This window comes from Leucoraja erinacea, chromosome 39, assembly GCF_028641065.1.
Source record: "Leucoraja erinacea ecotype New England chromosome 39, Leri_hhj_1, whole genome shotgun sequence".
Lineage (NCBI taxonomy): Eukaryota > Metazoa > Chordata > Chondrichthyes > Rajiformes > Rajidae > Leucoraja > Leucoraja erinaceus.
In genome coordinates, this window is record NC_073415.1 from 7146616 (window position 1) to 7169460 (window position 22845).

General features: G+C 45.9%; 1 protein-coding gene across 1 annotated transcript in view; it reads left to right on the forward strand.

Annotated features, from left to right (window-relative positions):
* Positions 1–22845, forward strand: part of LOC129714483 (noelin-2-like) — a 223670-nt gene that overhangs the window by 119035 nt on the left and 81790 nt on the right. The gene's annotated exons all lie outside the window — the stretch shown is intronic.

A 22845-nucleotide genomic window follows, 5' to 3' on the forward strand; every position in this document is an offset into this window, starting at 1 on the left:
CCTACTCCTGCACCTATTTTCTATGTTTCTATGTTTTCTATAGTGTTGGTGTGCAGGGATCGCTGGTCAGCGTGGACCCGGTGGGCCGAAGGGCCTGTTTCCGCGCTGTATTTCTAAACTAAATTAACATGACTAGATGCAGGAAGATTGCTCCCGATGTTTAAGAAGGAACTGCAGATGCTGGAGAATCGAAGGTACACAAAAAAACTGGAGAAACTCAGCGGGGGCAGCAGCATCTATGGAGCGAAGGAAATAGGCAACGTTTCGGGCCGAAACCCTTCTTCAGACTAAGACTCAGTCTGAAGAAGGGTTTCGGCCCGAAACGTTGCCTATTTCCTTCGCTCCATAGATGCTGCTGCACCCGCTGAGTTTCTCCAGATTGCTCCCGATGTTGGGGAAGTCCAGGACAAGGGGTCACAGCTTAAGGATAAGGGGGAAGTCCTTTAAAACCGAGATGAGAAGAACTTTTTTCACACAGAGAGTGGTGAATCTCTGGAACTCTCTGCCACAGAGGGTAGTCGAGGCCAGTTCATTGGCTATATTTAAGAGGCGGTGCAGGCTCGAAGGTCTGAATGGCCTACTCCTGCAGCTAATTTCTATGTTTCTATGACATAGCGTTCTGTTAGTTCTTGAATTTAGTTTGGTTCAGAGGTATAGCATGGAAACAGGCCCTTCAGCCCACAAATTCCATGCTGATATAGTTAGCATTCTATAAATTCTTGAATTTAGCTTAGAGATACAGCAGGGATACAGGCCCGTTGGCTGACATATTCAATGCAGACTATCGATCACCCATCCACACTAGTTTAGTTTCGAACTACACAATGGAAACAGGCCCTTCAACCCACCGAGTCGAGGCCAACCATCGATCACCCATTCACACTGGTTCTATCTTTTCCCACTTTAACATCCACTTAGTACAAACTACATTTTACAGAGGGCCAATTAACCTACAAACCCGGACAATGTGATACTGGAAGGAAACCAGAGCACCCGGAGAAAACCCACGCAACCCAGGGAGAACTATTGTGCGGGGATCGCTGGTCGGCACGGACTCGGTGGGTCCTGTATCTCTAAACTAAACTAAGCTAATTAAAATCGAGGCAACGATTTTGAGCCAATGAAGGTTACCAAGTTCAGGGATCATGTGTCACTAAGTGTCACTAAGATTAGACTTATCAATGACTGATGAAGGTATTCCCAAACGCTTGTGGTGATCCAAGTCACAGTCGGTTCTGTCATTGACGGCTCACTTCAATGCCAACAGAGCTCTCTGAGAGATTGCCTTCGCAGCAGGCAATGTGTAAGGCAACAAGTAATCTGGAAATGCAAGAAAGTGGGGTGGAACAGCGGTAGAGCTGCTGTCAGTTGCCCCTGTCCCACTTAGGAAACCTGAACGGAAACCTCTGGAGACTTTGCGCCCCACCCAAGGTTTCCGTGCGGTTCCCGGAGGTTTTTATCAGTCTCCCTACCTGCTTCCACTGCCTGCAACCTCTGGCAACCACCTGCAACCTCCGGGAACCGCACGGAAACCTTGGGTGGGGGCGCAAAGTCTCCAGAGGTTTCCGTTCAGGTTTCCTAAGTGGGACAGGGGCCTTACAGCGCCAGAGACCCGGGTTCGATCCCGACTATGGGTGCTGTCTGTATGGAGTTTGTACGTTCTCCCCGTGACCACATAGGTTTTCTCCGACACATCCGCTTTCCTCCCACACTCCAAAGACGTACAGGTATGTAGGTTAATTGGCGTTGGTATATATGGAAAAATTGTCCCTGATGTGTGTAGGATAGTGTTAATGTGCAGGGATCGCTGGTCGGTGCGGACTCGGTGGGCCGAAGGGCCTGTTTCCGCACTGTATCTCTAAACTAAACTACACTAAACTAAACTGCAGATACTGGAATCCTGAGCAAAACACAAAGTGCTGGAGTAACTAAGTGGCTCAATAGACAATAGGTGCAGGAGTAGGCCATTCGGCCCTTCGAGCTAGCACCGCCATTCAATGTGATCATGGTTGATCATCCCCAATCAGTACCCCGTTCCTGCCTTCTCCCCATATCCCCTGACTCCGCTATTTTTAAGAGCCCTATCCAGCTCCCTCATGAAAGTATCCAGCAGTCAGGCAGCCTTCCCTCTCAACCCCAAATCTCCTGCCTTCTCCTCATAACTATTGACACCTTTTCAGACTCTACCACCATTCAGCAAAAGTTGCTACTTACCTAAACTAGGAGCAATTAATAATTGCCCATTAATTGACCAGCTTGCCTTTGGAGTGCAGGAGGCAACTGAAGCATCAGCCATATGGTCACAAGGAGAACTTGAAAACTTCACACAGACGACTCCCGAGGTCAGGATCGAACCTGATTGACTGGAATTGTTTAGGGTCAAGACCTTTCTTCAAATCATATCTTGGGTCGGGACCTTTCTTCAGACTATTTCTTGGGTGATATCTGCAAACCATATCTTGGGTCGGGACTTTTCCACAGACCATTTCTTGGGTCCAAGCTATCTTCAGAGCATTTCTTGAGTAGGGGTCATTCTTCTGACCATTTCTTGGCTCAAGACCTTTCTGAGCCCATTTCATGTCTTACACCCAATTGTAATCAAAGCGATCGCCATGGAGTATAACTGGCCAGAACTAGGGGTCACTGTTTAAGGATAAGAGGGAAATCTTTTAGGATCGAGATGAGAAAATCATTTTTCACACAGAGAGTGGTGAATCTGTGGAATTCTCTGCCACAGAAGGTAGTTGAGGCCACAGTTCATTGGCTATATTTAAGAGGGAGTTAGATGTGGCCCTTGTGGCTAAAGGGATCAGGGGGTATGGAGAGAAGGCAGGGATGGGATACTGAGTTGGATGATCAGCCATGATCATATCGAATGGCGGTGCAGGCTCGAAGGGCCAAATGGCCTACTCCTGCACCTATTTTCTATGTTTCTTTCTGTTAGTACAATGAGAGAGTCTCTGGGTCAGTACATTCCTCTCTTTCTTTAGAGATACAGCACTAGAACAATCCTTCTGCTCACCGAGTGCGCGCTGTCCAACAATCACCCAGTACACTAACCTGCCCACAGTAGTGACAACTTACAACTTACCGAATCCGCACGTCTTTGGAGTGTAGGAGGAAACCGAAGCACCCGGAGAAAACCCACGTGGTCACGAGGAGAACGTACAAACTCCGTAGAGACAGCACCCGTAGTCAGGATCAAACCTGGGTCTCCTGCGCTGTAAGGCAGCAACTCTACCGCTGCACCACCGTGCCACTATCATTAATAGTGCCTGAGGGTAGGAATGAGGAGGTGGGAGATATTCCGATCGGCTTTTAAGGCCGGAGACACGTTTGGGAAGAATTGATTTTTCATTGTTCACAGTGGGATCATGCTTAAAGCTCCGTCAGCGACAGGAAATCTATTGTTTGTATCTATTTGTCCCATTGATGTGCACATTATTTTTTAAGGAGTTGGCGATAACCAGCAACTATTTTTTTCAATTTACGTGACTGGGATTCTAATCTTCTTTTAGATCTGACTATTGAAAGCAAGGTACAATCAGAGTATATTAAAAAATATATGCACCCATCCTCCCCATCTCTATTATAGGGCAAAGGCAATAGGCAGAGTGACCACAAATTGCTTTTCAGAGACATGAACACAGATACCTATACTGACATCGCAGGGCTGAACTGCATGAATACTGTACACCATTAGACATAGAAAGAGATTTTGACCATTCGGCCCTTCGAGTCTGCCCCACCATTTGATCATGGCTGATCTATGTTTCCCTCACATCCCCATTCTCCTGCCTTCTCCCCGTAGCTTTCGGCACCCTCAACCTATCAATCTCCCTCTGACCACGTGCGTTTTCTTCAGGCCATAAGGGATAGGAGGGGTGGGATTAGAAAGGGAATACGCCCTGTCTGTGGGCACCCTGAGGGAGTTCCGGGACCGCTGGGCTCCGCAGGGTGTTGAATGTATCCTCAATAAGGATTGGCCCATCATAATTGTATAATAGTTTAGTATGGATATATGTTTGTATTGTATTTACTCCGCCATTCAATCATGGCTGATCTATCCCTCCCTCTGAGTTGGATGATCAGCCATGATCATATTGAATGGCGGTGCAGGCTCGAAGGGCCGAATGGCCTCTACTCCTGCACCTAATTTCTATGTTTCTATGTTTCCCTCCTAACCCCATTCTCCTGCCTTCTCCCCATAACCTCTGACACCTGTACTAATCAAACATCTATTTCTGCCTCAAAAATAAATCTATTTCGGCCTCAAAAATATCAACTGACTTGGCCTCTACAGCCTTCTGTGGCAAAGAATTCCACAGGGTGCTCCGGTTTCCTTCCACACTCCAAAGACGTGCAGGTTTGTAGGTTAATTGGTTTTGGTAAAATTGTAAATTGTCTCTAGTGTATTGGATAGTGCTAGGGTGCGGGGTGATCGATGGTCGGCATAGATTCACTAGCACTCTTCCTTAAATCAGAAGAGCAATACTATACATGGTACACCAGATGTGGTCACAGCAATACTCTATATAACAGGTATAATGTCCCTACCCAAGAACACTCTGTTAGTTTTACTAATTACCTGAATAACAGCCTTTTGTAAAATGGTGAATTAGGCCACTCAAATCCATCTGCATCTCATAATGGAGGTGTATAAAATCATGAGAGGAATAGATCGGATAGATGCATAGAGCCTCTTGCCCAGTGCTGGTGAATCGAGGACCAGAAGACATAGGTTCAAGGTGAAGGGGAAAAGATTTAACAGGAATCTGAGGGGTAGCTTTTCCACACAAAGGGTGGTCGGTGTATGGAACAAGCTGCCAGAGGAGGTAGTTGAGGCTGGGAATATCCCAACATTTAAGAAACAGTTATACAGGTACATGGATAGGACAGGTTTAGAGGGATATGGACCAAACGCAGGCAGGTGGGACAAGTGTAGCTGGGACATGTTGGCCTCCACATTGTATTGCACTCTGAGTCTATGACACTAATTGGACAATTTTCTCATCCTTATAATGAAACGCTGCTTGCTTTATCTCTCTGTGTAAAATAGGCCATTTCATAATTTTACACATTATTCTGCAGGGTTATACCATTACCAAGGCACACAGATTTTACCCGCGACCATTAGATATGAAACCTATATTAAATAATGTGGTCATTTAAACATAAAATGAGCCTTTGTTCATTGCTTTGAGCAGAATGTGAAATCCAAAAACACTTCATGAGTCAATGACTGTGTGAATCTATAGAACGCGTTGTGGAATATATATGTTCTCCAGATAATTGCTGTCACTATTGCTTTTGGTGCGATTGTTTCTTTGAATACTACATTTGTTGCACATTCTTGGTGACTCAGTGGAAGACCCCAAGACCCGAACACCCATCACTTTAGATAGGCACAAAAAGCTGGAGTAACTCAGCGGGACAGGCAGCCTAGCCTCTCTGGAGAGAAGGAACGGGTGACGTTTTGGGCCGAGACCCTTCTTCTTCTGAATCGGGTGTACAAACGTCACCCATTCCTTCTCTCCAGAGATGGTGCAAACTCCGTACAGACAGCGGCAGTAGTCAGGATCGAACCTGGGTCTCTGGCGCAGGAAGGCAGCAACGATACCCCCGTGTCACCCTGAGGTTTGTAACACTGTTGTAGTTAAGCTTGGCTTGTAGTGCAGGGTTGAGGGGATTTGAACATCAGCCAACTTCACATTGTGCTGCCTAACACTGCTCACTGTCAGAGCTGCTTTGACCTGTATTTAATGGAAGCTAAATAAGAAATAAGGTCACACAAAAAAGCTGGAGAAACTCAGCGGGTGCTGCAGCATCTATGGAGCGAAGGAAATAGGCAACGTTTCGGGCCGAAACCCTTCTTCAGACATAAGGTCACTTGATATGTGAATGAAAGTTGTGGGCGAACCTGATCAAACTACAGCTAGTCTGAAGATGACCATGGCACCTCCTCCAACCTCATCTATTGTCTACTGCACCTGCTGCTCTAAGTGTCAGCTGCTCTATATCGGTGAGACCAAGCGTAGCTGTTGGCTGTGGAGAAGGTGATTACGAACAGTGAACTAAGCAGGATGGCAGGGAAACTGGAAGGATGACTAGGGTGGGTGAGGGCCGGAGAGAGGGGGTGCAAGGGTTCGGATGTCCTAGTGCTACTAGTTTCACTGTGGTCCTGCTGACTTTCACCGCTGAGTTACTCCAGCACATCTGTCTATCTAAAGCTCCTTGTTTCAAAACTTAAACACGTTTACAAGGTTAGCCAGTGTGATCCGGCATTGTGTAATTGTTCCCCCTCAGAAGCATGTCCCTGTCACCAATAAGACAAGTTAACCAGATATGTTTAACCTTGCGCAGAAGGAAAACTTCACTGGAGCTAAGTTTGATTCCCAGAAGAATGAAATGGTGCTCATGTTCATGGCATAGTGGAATAACAACTCAGTAACAATTCCCACACTCACCCACAGTACAACTGTTACATGACACTTGTTTTTAATGGAACAGTTTCTGTGTAGACTTTAGACTTCAGAGATAGTGTACAGGCATGATCACTGGTCGGAGCGGATTGTTTCCATTCTGTATCTCTAAACTAAACTAAAATATCTCCTCAAGGTATGTCTATGAAGAACTTCTCCTCTTCTCTCCGATGCTCCCCCTCTGTCATTCCTCCTGCGACCATATTTTAACCAAGTCTGGCTATGTTCATTTGTTATACATCTCTCTGTATTATCACCACCTAAATCCCTAGTTTCCCTTTCCCGTGACTTTTATTTAGCCAGAGGGTGGTGAATCTGTGGAGGGCAACTCAGTAGATGTTTTTACGGCAGAGATAGATAGATTCTTGATTAGTGCGGGTGTCAGGGGTTATGGGGAGAAGGCAGGAGAATGGGGATAGGAGGGAGAGATAGATCAGCCATGATTGAATGGCGGAGTAGACTCGATGGGCCGAATGGCCTATTTCTACTCCAAGACCTTATGACATTATGATCTCCAGTCTGAAGAAGGGTCTCGACCCGAAACATAACTCATTCCTTCTCTCCAGAGATACTGCCTGTCCCGCTGAGTAAGGGGCCTGTCTCACTTGGGCGTCATTTGCGTGCCACGATCGTGCGTCACTGCCTTAGTCACCACGCACCATACACGCGTAATACACACCAAGTGGGACGGGCCCTTTGCTCCAGCATTTTTAAAGGATTGGACAGGCTAGATGCAGGCAAAATGGTCCTAATATTGGAGGAGTCCAGAACCAGGGGTCACAGATTAGGACTGAGATGAGGAAAAACTTCTTCACCCAGTGAGTTGTGAATCTGTGGAATTCTCTGCCACAGAAGGCAGTGGAGGCCCATTCACTGGATGCTTTCAAGAGAGAGTTAGAGTTAGCTCTTAGGGCTAACGGAATCATGGGACATGGAGAGAAAGCTGTAAAGGGGTACTGATTTAGGATGATCAGCTATGATCATATTGAATGGCGGTGCTGGCTTGAAGGACCAAATGGCCTACTCCTGCACGTAATTTGAATGTTTCTATGTTTCTAAGTCTTTGGAGTGTAGATGAGACCCGTCGCAGGCCACAGGGGGAGCGTACAAACTCCATGCAGACAGCACCCACAGTCAGGATCGAACCCGGGTCCCTGGCAGTGTTAGAGGCAGCAACATTACCCCTGCACCACCATGCTCTAACAGCACCAGGATAAGTCCTTCTGATCAGTGGTAGCACAGCCAACAACATCCACACCCCATCCACCTTAGAAATGCATCAATCAGACATGGAATGTGGAAACTTAAAAGCATTTAGTGTTTCAACTCTTGCCTTTTGTCTCAGACTCCTGAGATTTCCGAATGGAAATTTCTTTCCCATGGGGTTGAAGTGAGACTTTGGCAGACAGGCAGATGCATCAGTCAGTTCTCTGTTAATAGCTTCTGCTGTTGATGGCCAGTTGGAGTGAGCGAGGCTTAGTATTATATTAATGTCTCCTCCATCAAATGCTTCTCTCTGTAATCAGATTGCTTTTGGATTTTTAGTTTAGTTTAGTTTAGAGATACAGCGCGGAAACAGGCCCTTTTGCCCACCGAGTCTGCACCGACCAGCGATCCCCGCACACTAACACTATCCTACACACACCAGGGACAATTTAGAATTTTACCGAAGCCAATTAACATAGAAACAGAGAAACATAGAAAATAGGTGCAGGAGGAGGCCATTTGGCCCTTCGAGCCAGTACCGCCATTCATTGTGATTATGGCTGATCGTCCCCTATCAATAACCCGTGCCTGCCTTCTCCCCATATCCCTTGACTCCACTAGCCCCTAGAGCTCTATCTAACTCTCTTAAATCCCTCCAGTGATTTGGCCTCCACTGCCCTCTGTGGCAGGGAATTCCATAAATTCACAACTATCTGGGTGAAAATCATTTTCTCACCTCAGTCTTAAATGACCTCCCCTTTATTCTAAGACTGTGTGGACCCTGGTTCTGGACTCGCCCCACATTGGGAACATTTTCCTGCATCTAGCTTGTCCAGTCATTTTATAATTTTATATCTTTCTATAAGAATCCCCCTCATCCTTCTAACCTGCAAACCTGTACGTCTTTGGAGTGTGGGAGGAAACCAGAGCACCTGGAGAAAACCCACACGGTCAAGGGGAAAACGTACAAACTCCATACAGACAGCGCCCGTAGTCAGGATGGAACCCGAGTCTCTGGCGCTGTGAGGCAGCAACTCTACCGCTGCACCACCTTGCTCTTGAGAATCCACTGATGAGCTAACTTCTTAAAGCTCACTAGCAGTTACATCATTGGATTGAATGAATGATTCATTCCTGATGGTTATTTCACATGGGGATAAGATTCCTTTTAGCTGATAGTTGCATTTAAGAGGCTTTTAGGTAGGAACATGGATACGCAGGGATTGGAGGGATATGGATCACACACAGACAGAGGAAATTAGCACAACTTGGCATCCTATTGAGCACAGACTTTGTCGGCCAACGGGACTGTTCCAATGCTGTACTGGTCTCTATTCTACGCACCATAAGCAGCAGAATCATATGTCATGTGTGTTAAAGATTACATCATATAAATAATAGCATCTATTTAACGTTGAACAAGTTTAGTTGTTGCGTTATGCCCCCGTCCCACTTAGGAAACCGGAACGGAAACCTCTGGAGACTTTGCGCCCCACCCAAGGTTTCTGTGCGGTTCCCGGAGGTTTTTGTCAGCCTCCCTACCTGCTTCCACTACCTGCAACCACCTGCAACCACCTGCAACCTCCGGGAACCGCACGGAAACCTTGGGTGGGGCGCAAAGTCTCCAGAGGTTTCCGTTCAGGTTTCCTAAGTGGGACAGGGGCATTACTGAACCAAGTAGCACAGTAGCGCAGCGGTAGAGTTGCTGCCTCACAGCGCCAGAGACTCGGGTTCCATCCTAACTACGGGTGCTGTCTGTACGGAGTTTGTACGTTTTCCCCGTGAACTGCGTGGGTTTTCTCCAGGTGCTCCGGTTTCCTCCCACACATCAAAGACGTGCAGGTTTGTAGGTTAATTGGCTTTGGTGAAAATTGTAAATTGTCCCTAGAGTGTGCAGGATAATGCTTGTGCATGAGTGATTGCTGGTCGGAGTTGACTCGATGGTCTGTAGGGTCTGTTTCAATGCTGTATCTCTAAAGTAAACTAAACCGAGGGGGGCCATTTGGCTGCTTGTGAGATGTGGAACCAGAGAGCAGGAGAAGCCAAGCTTTCTTGTGTCATTTAATTAGATCTTGGCTGAACTGCATCTCACTCCAATAAACCTGCCTCAAGCCATATCCATTTGTACCCTTGCCAAGCAGAATCTATCTGAGTTTTACAATGTTTGTCTGGTTATCAGGCTCAACGAAATTGCAGAGAATTGTGGACTTAGCCCAGACCTTCACACAAACCAACATCATAAATTCATGTTCATAAGTGATAGGAGCAGAATTGGGCTACCTGCCCATCAAGTCTACTCCGCCATTCAATCATGGCTGGTCTATCTAACCCCATTCTCCTGCCTTCTCCATATAACAATCAATCAGATTACTATCAATTCCTTTACTCCATAGATGCTGCCACACCCTCTGAGTTTCTCCAGCATTGTTTATCTACCTCCTATTATCTCAATGGTGTCAGATTAGGAAAAAAGGGAAGTGCAACAAGACCTGGGTGTCCTTGTACACCAGTCACTGAAAGTAGACATTCAGGTACAGCAGGCAGTGAAGGAAGCTAATGGCATGTTGGCCTTCATTGGGGCTGGACAGGCTAGATGCAGGAAGATTGTTCCCAATGTTGGGGAAGTCCAGAACAAGGGGTCACAGTTTAAGGATAAGGGGGAAATCTTTTAGGACCGAGATGAGAAAAAAAAAATTCACACAGAGAGTGGCGAATCTCTGGAATTCTCTGCCACAGAAGGTAGTTGAGGCCAGTTCATTGGCTATATTTAAGAGGGAGTTAGATGTGGCCCTTGTGGCTAAAGAAGGCACGAAGAGAAGGCAGGTACAGGATACTGTTGGATGATCAGCCATGATCATATTGAATGGCGGTGCAGGCTCGAAGGGCCAAATGGCCTACTCCTGCACCTATTTTCTATGTTTCTATGTTTCATAACGAGGATTTGAGTACAGGAGTAAAGATATCCTTGTGCCATTCTACAGGGCCCTAGTGAGACCACTTCTGGAATATTGCGTACAGTTTTGGTCTCCTAATTTGAGACAGGACATTCTTGCTATTGAGGCAGGTTCACGAGGTTAATCCCCGGGATGGCGGGACTGTCATATGAGGAAAGATTGGAAAGACTGGGCTTGTATTCACTGGAATTTAGAAGGATGAGAGGGGATCTTATAGAAACATATACAATTATAAAAGGACTGGACGAGCTTGATGCAGGAAAAATGTTCCCAATGTTGGGGGAGTCCAGAACCAGGGGCCACAGTCTAAGAATAAGAGGAGGCCATTTAAAACTGAGATGAGAAAAACCTATTTCATCCAGAGAGTTGTGGATTTGTGGTATCCCCTGCCACAGAGGACAGTGGAGGCCAAATCACTGGATGGATTTAAAAGTGAGTCAGATAGAGTTCTGGGGGCTAGTGGAATCAAGGGATACGGGGAGAAGGCAGGCACGGGTTACTGATTGTGGATGATCAGCCGTGATCACAATGATGGGCCAAATGGCATACCTCCTGCACCTGTTTCTATGTTTCTATCTGCAGTTCCTTCACAATTAGTGTTCAGTTCCTCGTTAGCGATAGTTTACAGAAAAAGCATTTAAAGTTATGCAAAACTTTTCTTTTTGGATGAAGATAACAGCTGCAATTAGCTTTCCAAATCTTGAAGCACAATCAGTGGTAAATGAGATCTGCGTTTTCACAGTTCGCACATCACACACTTCCTGGGGGGAGATCGTCTTTGGACTTCGATCTCATCTTCCTCCCATTCCTTCCTACTTAGCGAACAGGGATGTTGGTGTGGAGCACAGCTTCATTTGGAAAAAAGCCAGCCCTCCAAGCAGCTACACGCAGGTGAACAAAGTACTGCACTGCATCACACTCAGATGTTAATGGCTAGACTGAGGAAAGCAAAGCCCCCAAGCTATTTATATTTATGATTTTAATAAACTTTAAGCCATGCGTGACTCCATAGGAAATGTACTATGGAGGTTGTTCTTGAGAGGTTGGAGATACAAGGAGCTGAAAATGCTGGTCCTGAGCAAAAGACAAAGTGTTAGGGGAACTCAGCCGGTCATAAGGTAATTGGGAAAAGGAGTAGAATTAGGCCATTCGGCCCATCGATTCTACTCTACCATTCAATGTCTCTCATTCCTAACCCCATTCTCCTGCCTTCTCCCCATAACCTCTGACAACTGTACTAATCAAGAATCTATCTATCTCTGCCTTAAAAATATCCACTGACTTGGCCTCCACAGCCGTCTGTGGCAAAGAATTCCACAGATTCACCACCCTCTGAATAAATAAATTTCTCCTTATCTCCTCCTTAAAAGAATGTCCTGTTAGATAGACACACAATGATGGAGTAACTCAGTGGGTTAGGCAGCATCTCTGGAGAGAAGGAATAGGTGATGTTTTGAGTCAGACCCCTTCTTCAGACTGATTCTTCACCTATTCCTATTCTCCAGAGATGCTGCCTGATCCACTGAGTTACTCCGCAATTTTGTGTCTGATGGCTGATCTATCTCTCCCTCCAAACCCCATTCTCCTGCCTTCTCCCCATAACTCTGACACCCGTATTAATCAAGAATCTAACAATCTCCATCTTAAAATATATCTGTTGACTTGGCCTCTACAGCCTTTCAAGAGAGAGCTCGATAGGGCTCTTAAACATAGCGGAGTCAGGGGATATGGGGAGAAGGCAGGAACGGGGTACTGATTGGGGATGATCAGCCATGATCACATTGAATGGTGGTGCTAGCTCGAAGGGCCAAATGGCCTACTCCTGCACCTATTGTCTATTGTATATTGCCTATGGTAAAACATTCCACAGATTCACCACCCTCCGACTAAATAAATGATTCCTCATCTCCTTCCTAAAGGAACGCCCTTTAACTCTGAAGCTGTGACCTCTAGATCTAGAGTCTCTCAATAGTGGAAACATCCTCTCAACATCCACTCTATCCAAGCCTTTCACTATTCTGTTTGTTTCAATGAGGTGTTCCCCCCCTCATTCTTCTAAACTCCAGCAAGTTCAGGCCCAGTACCATCAAACACTTATCATACATAGGTTAACAATGATCACAATCAATCCATTCACAGTTGTTTAAGAAAGAACTGCAGATGCCGGAAAAATCAAAGGTAGACAAAAAATGCTGGAGAAACTCAACGGGTGAGGCAGCATCTATGGAGCGAAGGAATAGGTGACGTCCATTTACAGTGTATAGATACATAGAAGCAGACATGGATACATACAATAAGATCAAGGAACTGCAGGTGCTGGATTGCATAAAAGAACACAAAGTACTGGAGTAACTCTGCAGGCCAGGCAGCATCTCTGGAGAACATGGATGGATGGTGTTTCAGGTCAGGACCCTCAGACTATTTGCCCCTTATAACCCACTCTATCATTCAATATGACTATGGCTGCTCCTTTGAAATCAATCCCCTGTTCCTACTTAATGCTCCATATCCCTGGATCCCTCTACCCCTTAGGCAACATCTACAGGAGCGCCCATTGAGACATCAGAACATCGCTTCCCTTTAAGTGTGTTTTGTTGCAGTAAATGACTATTTTACTTCCTTCTCTTTGAACTCCACACTGAAGGAGAAATGTGTTAAAATTCTAGTACTCACTGAAGATTTAGCCAGTAAACAGCATTAGTAATTCCAGCAGCATCTAACGAATAAAGACCCTGTGAAATTGTAATCTTCGGTGATTTAAGGCAATCAATATCATTCAGAGCTCCTCAGAAATGTATCAGTTCTGTTTACTTCCTTCTGCATCTCAGCCTTTGAATGTAAATAGAATCACGGCCTATTGGATTTGATAAGAAGGCTAAATCCTCAATCTCACAAACCAGTGAGAATCTACACGGCTGTTTTGTCCTCTTTCCCCTTTGAGAAGTGGTTATTGCCCTCAGGCTCTTTGTGACACTGTTTGAGTTTCCAAAGGCAGTGACATTAGCTGAGGTATGTTTCTGCCCAGGTTACACAAAAAAGCTGGAGAAACTCAGCGGGTGCAGCAGCATCTATGGAGCGAAGGAAATAGGCAACGTTTCGGGCCGAAACCCTTCTTCAGTTTCTGCCCAACTTAACTGCTCAACCTCCATGGAAACTCACACTGACATGTTTCAGGGCCTCCAATAGTTTAATTTAGTTTAGAGATACAGCGCGGAAACAGGCCCTTCGGCCCACCGAGTCCATGCCGACCAGCGATCTCCATAATCGAGAACCAGAGGGCATAGGTTTAAGGTGAGAGGGGGAAAGATTGAATAGGAACCTGAGGAGTAACCTTTTTACACAAAGGGTGGTGGGTGTATGGAACGAGCTGCCGGAGGAGGTAGTTGAGGCTGGGACTATCGCAATGTTTAAGAAACATTTGGACAGGTACATGGATAGGACAGGTTTGGAGTGAAATGGGCCAAATGCAGACAGGTGAGCCTGGTGTTGATGGGACATGTTGGTTGGTGTTGAAGGGCTTGTCTCTGCACTGTATAACTCTATAACTATGATTCTATCTGGTTAATATCTGCGCTAGGATGCTTTAATCTGCACAGACTGTGTAGGTTTTCATCTCATTGCAGTGAGAAAATAACAAATCTCCAAGCCTTTACATCACGGTTTGATAAATATTTCCCAGCTAAATGGAGTTGGATTTTTCCTCATCACTAGATCCATTTCCACTTCCCAATGGTACAGTGTTGCAAATCCATCGGGATCCCCTCTTCCATCACATCCCTACCTCCCCTAATGGGAAATATCCAAGACTGTTAACATCTGAAGGCTTTAACCCAGTCAAGTATCTGTTGGTGCTTGAGGCTCCTGTACATAACGACACGATACGATGCTATACGATACGATAGACCTTTATTTATCCCAGGAGGGAAATTGATCTTGAAATTGATTGGCACCTAAACTTTGGTGCCACTGTGTTGTGTCGTGGACTTCTGTGTTTGTGCTTTTTTCACCTTTTTTTTTTTTTTTTTTGCTGAAGTCTTTTATTCTACAGAAATATTACAGGAGAAAGTTCCAGAATGTTCTTGGCCGTTACTCCTCTGCCAACATTTTCTTCGCTCCCACCCCGCGGGTCTTGACGCGGTGTTTGTCGACCTGACTCTATTTTTCCCCATTTTAATATGCTTTATTTATTTTTTTTTTATTTTTTTTTTATGAGACTTGACTGTAAGGAAAATTCATTTTGTTGTCTCTAATATGAGATAATGACAATAACTTAAATACAATACAATACAATACAGTCTGCCAACAATCATAAACCACAAGATGCATGAAACATGAAATTAAAGTGGAGAGTGGAAAGGATTGGGGATGTGCAAAGATTTGTGGGGGGAGGTCTCTGAAAAAGAGCAATCCAACCAAGACCTCAACGGTGGAACAGGCGGAGGACGATGGCTGACCTTAGTGGAGCGTCACAACGGCTGGGGAGGCGGATGAAGCCTGCAGCAGAAAAGGGTCTCCGGTCATCTTGGACTCCATGCCACTGGATCCTGACCCAGATCTGTCAAGGACCACACATGGGGTGGCTGTCTGTGCATTAGTCTCCGTTAAATAAAGTCACACACAGGCGTCCTCCATATAAGGAAAAGCACCCTGGAGACACCCATTGTCAGCCTTGACCGAAGGGAGGACCTAAGAAATACTGACTGATCAGCACTGCTCCCTGCATTCTGTCCACAGGTAGTCGAGGATTTACACTGCTATAATCCCGTGCATTTTGATTTTGCGAACAAACCTATTGATCAGATAATGCGTATTTAGTGGCTTTGTCTATTAGGTAAATATTGGTGAGAATACAGTGGGCAATTGTCAACACTCCCTTGACCTTGAAATTGGTGAACACTGTATAACGTTACAACTTAGTTTAGTTTAGTTTAGATGTGTTAGTTGGGTTGGGTTGGGTTGGGTTTTTTGAGTTGAGTTGGGTTGAGTTGGGATGGGTTGGGTTGTTTGAGTTGGGTTGGGTTGGGTTGAGTTGGGATGGGTTGGGATGAGTTGGGATGAATTGGGATGGGTTGGGATGAGTTGGGATGGGTTGGGGTTGAGTTGGGATGGGTTGAGTTGGGATGGGTTGGGTTTTTTGAGTTGGGTTGGGTTGGGTTGGGTTGGGTTTTTTGAGTTGCGTTGGGTTGGGTTGAGTTGGGATGGGTTGGGTTGGGTTGGGTTGTGTTGAGATACAGCTTGGAAACAACTGTATATTAACACTACCCTACACAATGGGGACAACTTAACATCTATACAGCACAGGAATGGGCCCATCAGCGCACAATGCTTGTGCCGAACATGATGCCAAGTTAAACTGACCTCATCTGCCTGCACGTGATCCATTTCCCTTTATTCCCTGCATTTCCATGTGCCTATCAAAAACCCTCTTAACCACCACTATTGTATCTGCCTCCACCCCCTCCCCTGGCACCCACCACTCTCTGTGTAAAAGAACTTCGGCCCACTGTGTCCGCCTCACCCGTACACTAGTTCTATCCTGCACACCAGGAACAATTTACAGAAGCCAATTAACCTACAAACCGGTACGTGTTTGGAGTATGGGAAGAAACCAGAGGACCCGAAGAAAACCCACGCAGGTCATAGTGAGAATGTACAAATTCCATACAGAGAGCAGGATGGAACCCGGGTCAGGATTACACCCGGATCTCTGGCGCTGCAAAGCGGCAACTCTACCGCTACACCACCGCGCCGCCCTATTTAATTCTCTTTATGTAAGAAAACTTGAAGTTCACCCAAGCTTTCATTACGACAGGAAGTGGCTTCTTAGTTTGATGCCATATAATTTACTAAAGAATGTGAAATGATTTCTAAAAAAGATTGGAACTTGGTGGCTAAGAGTGTGCAGGGTCTTCTCACTCAGATGCTCACTCTGTATCAACAAACCCACCATTAATAAATGATATTGCATAATTCATTATGAAACATTAGTGATATTAGCTTCATTGGCTTTTTGAGATACTATACATCATAATTAGAATCACTAAACCTTTCTTAATAGCGATAGATGCAATGAGTAGATTTGGTGTCAATTTATCTTGCGTTTCAATCCAATTCCACTAATGTGATAAAGTCTTTGCTTCCTGTTGGAGACAATTCTCCAATAAACAACTTGGATGAAACAACAGAACATATTTTCCTTGCCAGTATAAGATTAGAGAGCTAATATGAGAAATAGGAGAGAAATTTATTCAGATGCAGGAAGGGGCATTAGGTTTAAGTTTAAGGTAGACAAAAAAGCTGGAGAAACTCAGCGGGTGCAGCAGCATCTATGGAGCGAAGGAAATAGGCAACGTTTCGGGCCGAAACCCTTCTTCAGACTGATGGTGGGTTGGGGGGCGGGGACAAGAAAGGGAAAAGGAGGAGGAGCCCGAAGGCTGGGGGATGGGAGGAGACAGCAGGAGGGCTGAGGAAGGGGAGGAGACAGCAAAGGCTAACAAAATTGGGAGAATTCAATGTTCATACCCCCAGGATGCAGACTCCCCAAGCGGAATATGAGGTGCTGTTCCTCCAATTTCCGGTGTTGCTCACTCTGGCCATGGAGGAGACCCAGGACAGGTTTAAGTTTCGTTTCGTTTAGAGATACAGCGTGGAAAACATGCCCTATATCCCACCGAGACCATACCGACCAGCGATTCCCGCACATTCACACCATCCTACACACACTGGGAACAATTTACAATTTTACCAAGCCAGTTAACCTACAAACCGGTATGTCTTTGGAGTATTTGAGTCATCCATTAGAATTGTGCACAATACTTGGAAAAAAAGATTGACTTGTGTGGCTACTGAAGATCCAATGATAGATAGCCTCCTATAAATAAACCAGCTCTACGTTCCAAGGGGCTGTGGCATGGTGGCACAGCGGTAGAGTTACTGCCTTACAGCGCCAGAGATCCGGGTTCGATCCTGACTACGGGTGCTATCTGTACGGAGTTTGTACGTTCTCCCCGTGACCTACTCGGTTTTCTCCGGGTACTCTGATTTCCTCCCTCATTTGTAGGTTAATTTGGCTTCTGTGCATGTAAATTGTCCCTAGTATGTAGGATAGTGTTAGTGGGCTAGGATCGCTGGCCGGCCCAGACTCTGTGGGCTGAAGGGCCTGTGTCTCCAAACTAAACTAAACTAAACTAAAGTCTTAAATCTCATCAACAAGCCTTGATCTCTCTCTCTGTACTAATTGCTCTGCAGTGCTCTGGGTCTTGCCAAAACTCTTTGATGTTGTTTACCCTTGTGATTACATCTCTTCACATCTCTGCAAGCTGGAAAGAGTGCAGAGAAGATACATGAGGATGTTGCCAGGACTCGAGGGCTGAACTTATTGGAGGGTACAGTGGCACAGCGGTGGAGGTGGTAGTGTAACTCAGTTGCTCTCATCCTGCACAAATTACATTATTTATTCTCCCCAAATATTTATCAAATATCCTCCATCAGATTCTACAACTCACACACATACCAGGAGCAACTTATCAATTAACCCATCACCCATCGTTGAGATATGGGAGGAAATCCACGCGATCACAGGGAGAACATGCAAACTCCACACAGCCAGCACCCGAGGTTAGGATTGAACCCGGGTCTCTGGTGCTGTGAGGCAGCTGCTCTAACATTACCCCACTGTGCTGCCCCTATAGACTTTGCACTTGTACCCTCAGATTTGTACAAACCTTTGTACATGGTCCCAATCACTTGAACCATGGTGTTAGTCTTCATGGAAGAAGTCTGAAGAAGGGTCTCGACCCGAAACGTCACCCATTCCTTCGCTCCAGAGATGCTGCCTGTCCCGCTGAGTTACTCCAGCTTTTTTGAGCCACAGTAGCTTCGGTTTAAACCAGCATCTGCAGTTCCTTCCTACAGATCTCCCTTTCAGCTTGATATTAATGAATATGAATGTTTCAATTACACGCTAAAAGATGAATATGTTCTAAAATTTAATTTTAGGAGTTTAGAAATTAAAACTAAGTTGGGAAACCTTTGATAGAAGCTAGTCACAAAATGCTGGAGTAACTCAGCGGGTCAGGCAGCATCTCTGGAGAAAAGGAATGGGTGATGTTTCGGATCGAGACCCTTCTTCAAACTGAGTCAGGGGAAAGGGAAACGAGAGATATAGACAGTGATGTATCGAGATATAAGGTGTCAATGGTTTCAAAGGTCTTTTACTGTGACATGTACCAATTAAGGTACAGTGATATTGATATTACCATACATCCATGCTTAAAAAAAGCAACAAGCCACACAACTACATAAAGTTTAATATAAACATCCACCACAGTGGATTCCCCACATTCCTCACTGTGATGGAAGGCAATAAAGTCTAAGCATTTGCTCCCGCACTATAGAACTAATTAATGAAAGAGTAATTAATAAAAAAGTAACAATGATAAAAGAAACTGGCCATTGTTAGCTGTGGCCCAGGTGAGAATTAGTACAGCCAATGAGATTCAATTAGATGATTTTGAAGCTGGCATGACTTGGGTGGGGGAGGGATGGAGAGAGAAGGAATGCAAAAGCTACTTGGAGTTAGAGAAGTCAATGTTCATACCGCTGGGGTGTAAGCTGCCCAAGCGAAATATGAGATGCCGTTCCTCCAATTTGCGTTTTGGCCTCACTCTGACAATGGAGGAGCCCCAGGACTGAAACTGTTTAGTTTAGTTTAGATATAGAGCGGAAACAGGTCCACTGAGTCCACAATGGCCAATGTTAGCTTTCATAGCAAAAGGATTTGAGTATAGGAGCAGGGAGGTTCTACTGCAGTTGTACAGGGTCTTGGTGAGACCACACCTGGAGTATTGCATACAGTTTTGGTCTCCAAATCTGAGGAAGGACATTATTGCCACAGAGGGAGTGCAGAGAAGGTTCACCAGACTGATTCCTGGGATGTCAGGACTGTCTTATGAAGAAAGACTGGATAGACTTGGTTTATACTCTCTAGAATTTAGGAGATTGAGAGGGGATCTTATAGAAACTTACAAAATTCTTAAGGGGATGGACAGGCTAGATGCAGGAAGATTGCTCCCGATGTTGGGGAAGTCCAGAACAAGGGGTCACAACTTAAGGATAAGGGGGAAATCCTTTAAAACCGAGATGAGAAGAACTTTTTTCACACAGAGAGTGGTGAATCTCTGGAACTCTCTGCCGCAGAGGGTAGTCGAGGCCAGTTCATTGGCTATATTTAAGAGGGAGTTAGATGTAGCCCTTGTGGCTAAGGGGATCAGAGGGTATGGAGAGAAGGCAGGTACGGGATACTGAGTTGGATGATCAGCCATGATCATATTGAATGGCGGTGCAGGCTCGAAGGGCCGATGGCCTATGGCCTCTACTCCTGCACCTAATTTCTATGTTTCTATGTTTCTATGATCCCTGAATATTAAAGGGCCTGTCCCACTTGGACGTTATTTGCGCGCCATTTACACAAGATCATTTACGCTTCATGATGCACGTGATCCAAGCCAATTAACCTACAAACCTGTACGTCTTTGTAGTATGTCTTTTAACTTGAGTTTAATTAATAAGAACAATTACACACTAAAAGATGAATATATTCGAAAGTAAATGAACTTTTACTTTTTTTTTTGCCAACCCTCTGTCTCCTGTCACTTAGTTTCCCAGCTCGGTCAATAGACTGTCTTCGATTCCATAGAGTACAATTTTGGCTAGCCATCGCCTATCAAGTGTCTTCTTGAAATCAATGGAAATTCACCCATCAACACACCATTCCCAACTATAGTTGTTAGTCTGACTGTTCTATAATTCCTGGTTTTCTTCTTTTAATAGTACTAAATACAAGGCATTGGTGAGACCAATTCTGGAGTATGGTGTACAATTTTGGTCGCCCAATTATAGGAAGGATGTCAACAAAATAGAGAGAGTACAGAGGAGATTTACTAGAATGTTGCCTGGGTTTCAACAACTAAGTTACAGAGATAGGTTGTATAAGTTAGGTCTTTATTCTCTGGAGCGCAGAAGGTTAAGGGGGGACTTGATAGAGGTCTTTAAAATGATGAGAGGGATAGACCGAATTGACGTGGACAAGCTTTTCCCCACTGAGAGTAGGGAAGATTCAAACAAGAGGACATGACTTCAGAATTAAGGGACAGAAGTTTAGGGGTAATATGAGGGGGAACTTCTTTACTCAGAGAGTGGTAGCGGTGTGGAATGAGTTTCCAGTGGAAGTGGTGGAGGCAGGTTCATTGGTATCATTTAAAAATAAATTGGATAGGCATATGGATGAGAAGGGAATGGAGGGTTATGGTATGAGTGCAGGCAGGTGGGCCGAGATGGCCTGTTACCGTGCTGTAATTGTTATATACAATACAATACAATACAATACAAATTTATTATCATTTGAGCCCCAGTGAGACTCAAACGAAATGTTGTTTCCACAGCCATACAAACAAAGACACTGTCTTACAGACATACACATAATTAAATTCACACAAACATCCATCACAGTGAAGCCACTGTGATGGAAGGCAAGTCTTTTCTCTCCCCTGTTCTCCGTGTCTCTCCCGATGTCCAAGCCCCAGGCGGGCGATGATGAGTCCCACGGCCATTTTAGGCCGCGCGGGGCGATTTACGGCCCCGCTCCCGGTCTGAAAGTCACAATGTTGGAGCCCCCGGCAGGCGCTGGAATGTCCCACGGCCATAAAGCCGTGCCGGGTGATGTTCGTCCCGGTCCGGGTTGTTCCAACCCCGTGACACCGGCTGGAGAAGTCGCGTTGCGGGTGCTCCGGGAAGCGGTCTCTCTCTCTCCTCCCAGACCCGCGAGCTCCCGATGTCACAGTCCACCGGACCTGCGGCTGCGGCTGCGTTGCTGGAGCCTCCGAGCCCCAGGAGTCGAGTCACAGCAGCGAGTCACCGCCGCTCCCCACGCTCCGAGGCCGGCCACCCCCGACGATGGTGAGTCCGCAGCTCCGCAGCTCCGCAGTCTCCCGAGCCCCCGGGTCGTTCAGGCTGGAGGCCGCTCCACGGTGCTAGGCCCCAACGACAGCCGAGACCCGACAGGGAAAAAGTCGGGTCTCCCGGACAGGGAAGAGATTTAAACAGTTTCCCCCCCCCCCCCCCCCCCCCCCCCCCCCCCCCCCCATTTAAAAAAAACTATTAAAAAAAAAACAAAACACACAAAACAAACAAAAAAAAAAAAAAAAAAAAAAAAAAAAAAAAGACAGACAGGCTGTAGGGGCCGCTGCAACGGGTGAGTCGCGCCGCCAATCATCATCATAGTATATAACCATTATATGGTTATATGGTTATACGGTTAAATAAAGGAACAGTTCACAAATAGCAAGAATGTTATGAGGAGCTGGGGGTTACACAAAAAAGCTGGAGAAACTCAGCGGGTGCAGCAGCATCTATGGAGCGAAGGAAATAGGCAACGTTTCGGGCCGAAACCCTTCTTCAGACTGATCGGGGGCAGGGGTGGGTGGGGACAAGAAAGGGAAAAGGAGGAGGAGCCCGAAGGCTGGGGGATGGGAGGAGACAGCAGGGGGGCTGAGGAAGGGGAGGAGACAGCAAGGACTAACAAAATTGGGAGAATTCGATGTTCATGTTATGAGGAGCTGTTCCGTTTGGCCTCACTCTTGGCCAGGACAGAAACGTTTTAGTTTAGTTTAGAGATACAGCGCAGAAACAGGCCTTGGTGCCCACTGGGTCCACACTCAGTTTCCAAATAGGGCAGCTGGTAGAGTTGCTGCCTCCCAACAACATTTCAAAGGCACTACAACGGGTATAGAGATAGGAAAGGTTCAGAGGGATATGGGCCAAACGCGGGCAGGTGAGACTAGTGTAGATGGGACACCATGGTCCTCACGCTGCCTTGCCAAGGCCAGCAGCATAATCAAGGACGAATCGCACCCTGGCCACTCACTCGTCACCCCTCTCCCATCAGGCAAAAGGTATGGAAGTGTGAAACCGCACACCTCTAGAATCAGGAACAGTTTCTTCCCGGCTGTTATCAGGCAACTGAACCATCCTACCACAACTAGAGAGCAGTGCTGAACTACTATCTACCTGATTTGTGACCCTCAGACTATCTTTGATTGGACTTTGCTGGCTTTGTCTTGCCCTAATCGCCATTCCCTTATCATGTATCTGTGCACTGTAAATGCCTAGTTTGTAATCATGTATTGTCTTTCCGCTGACTGGTT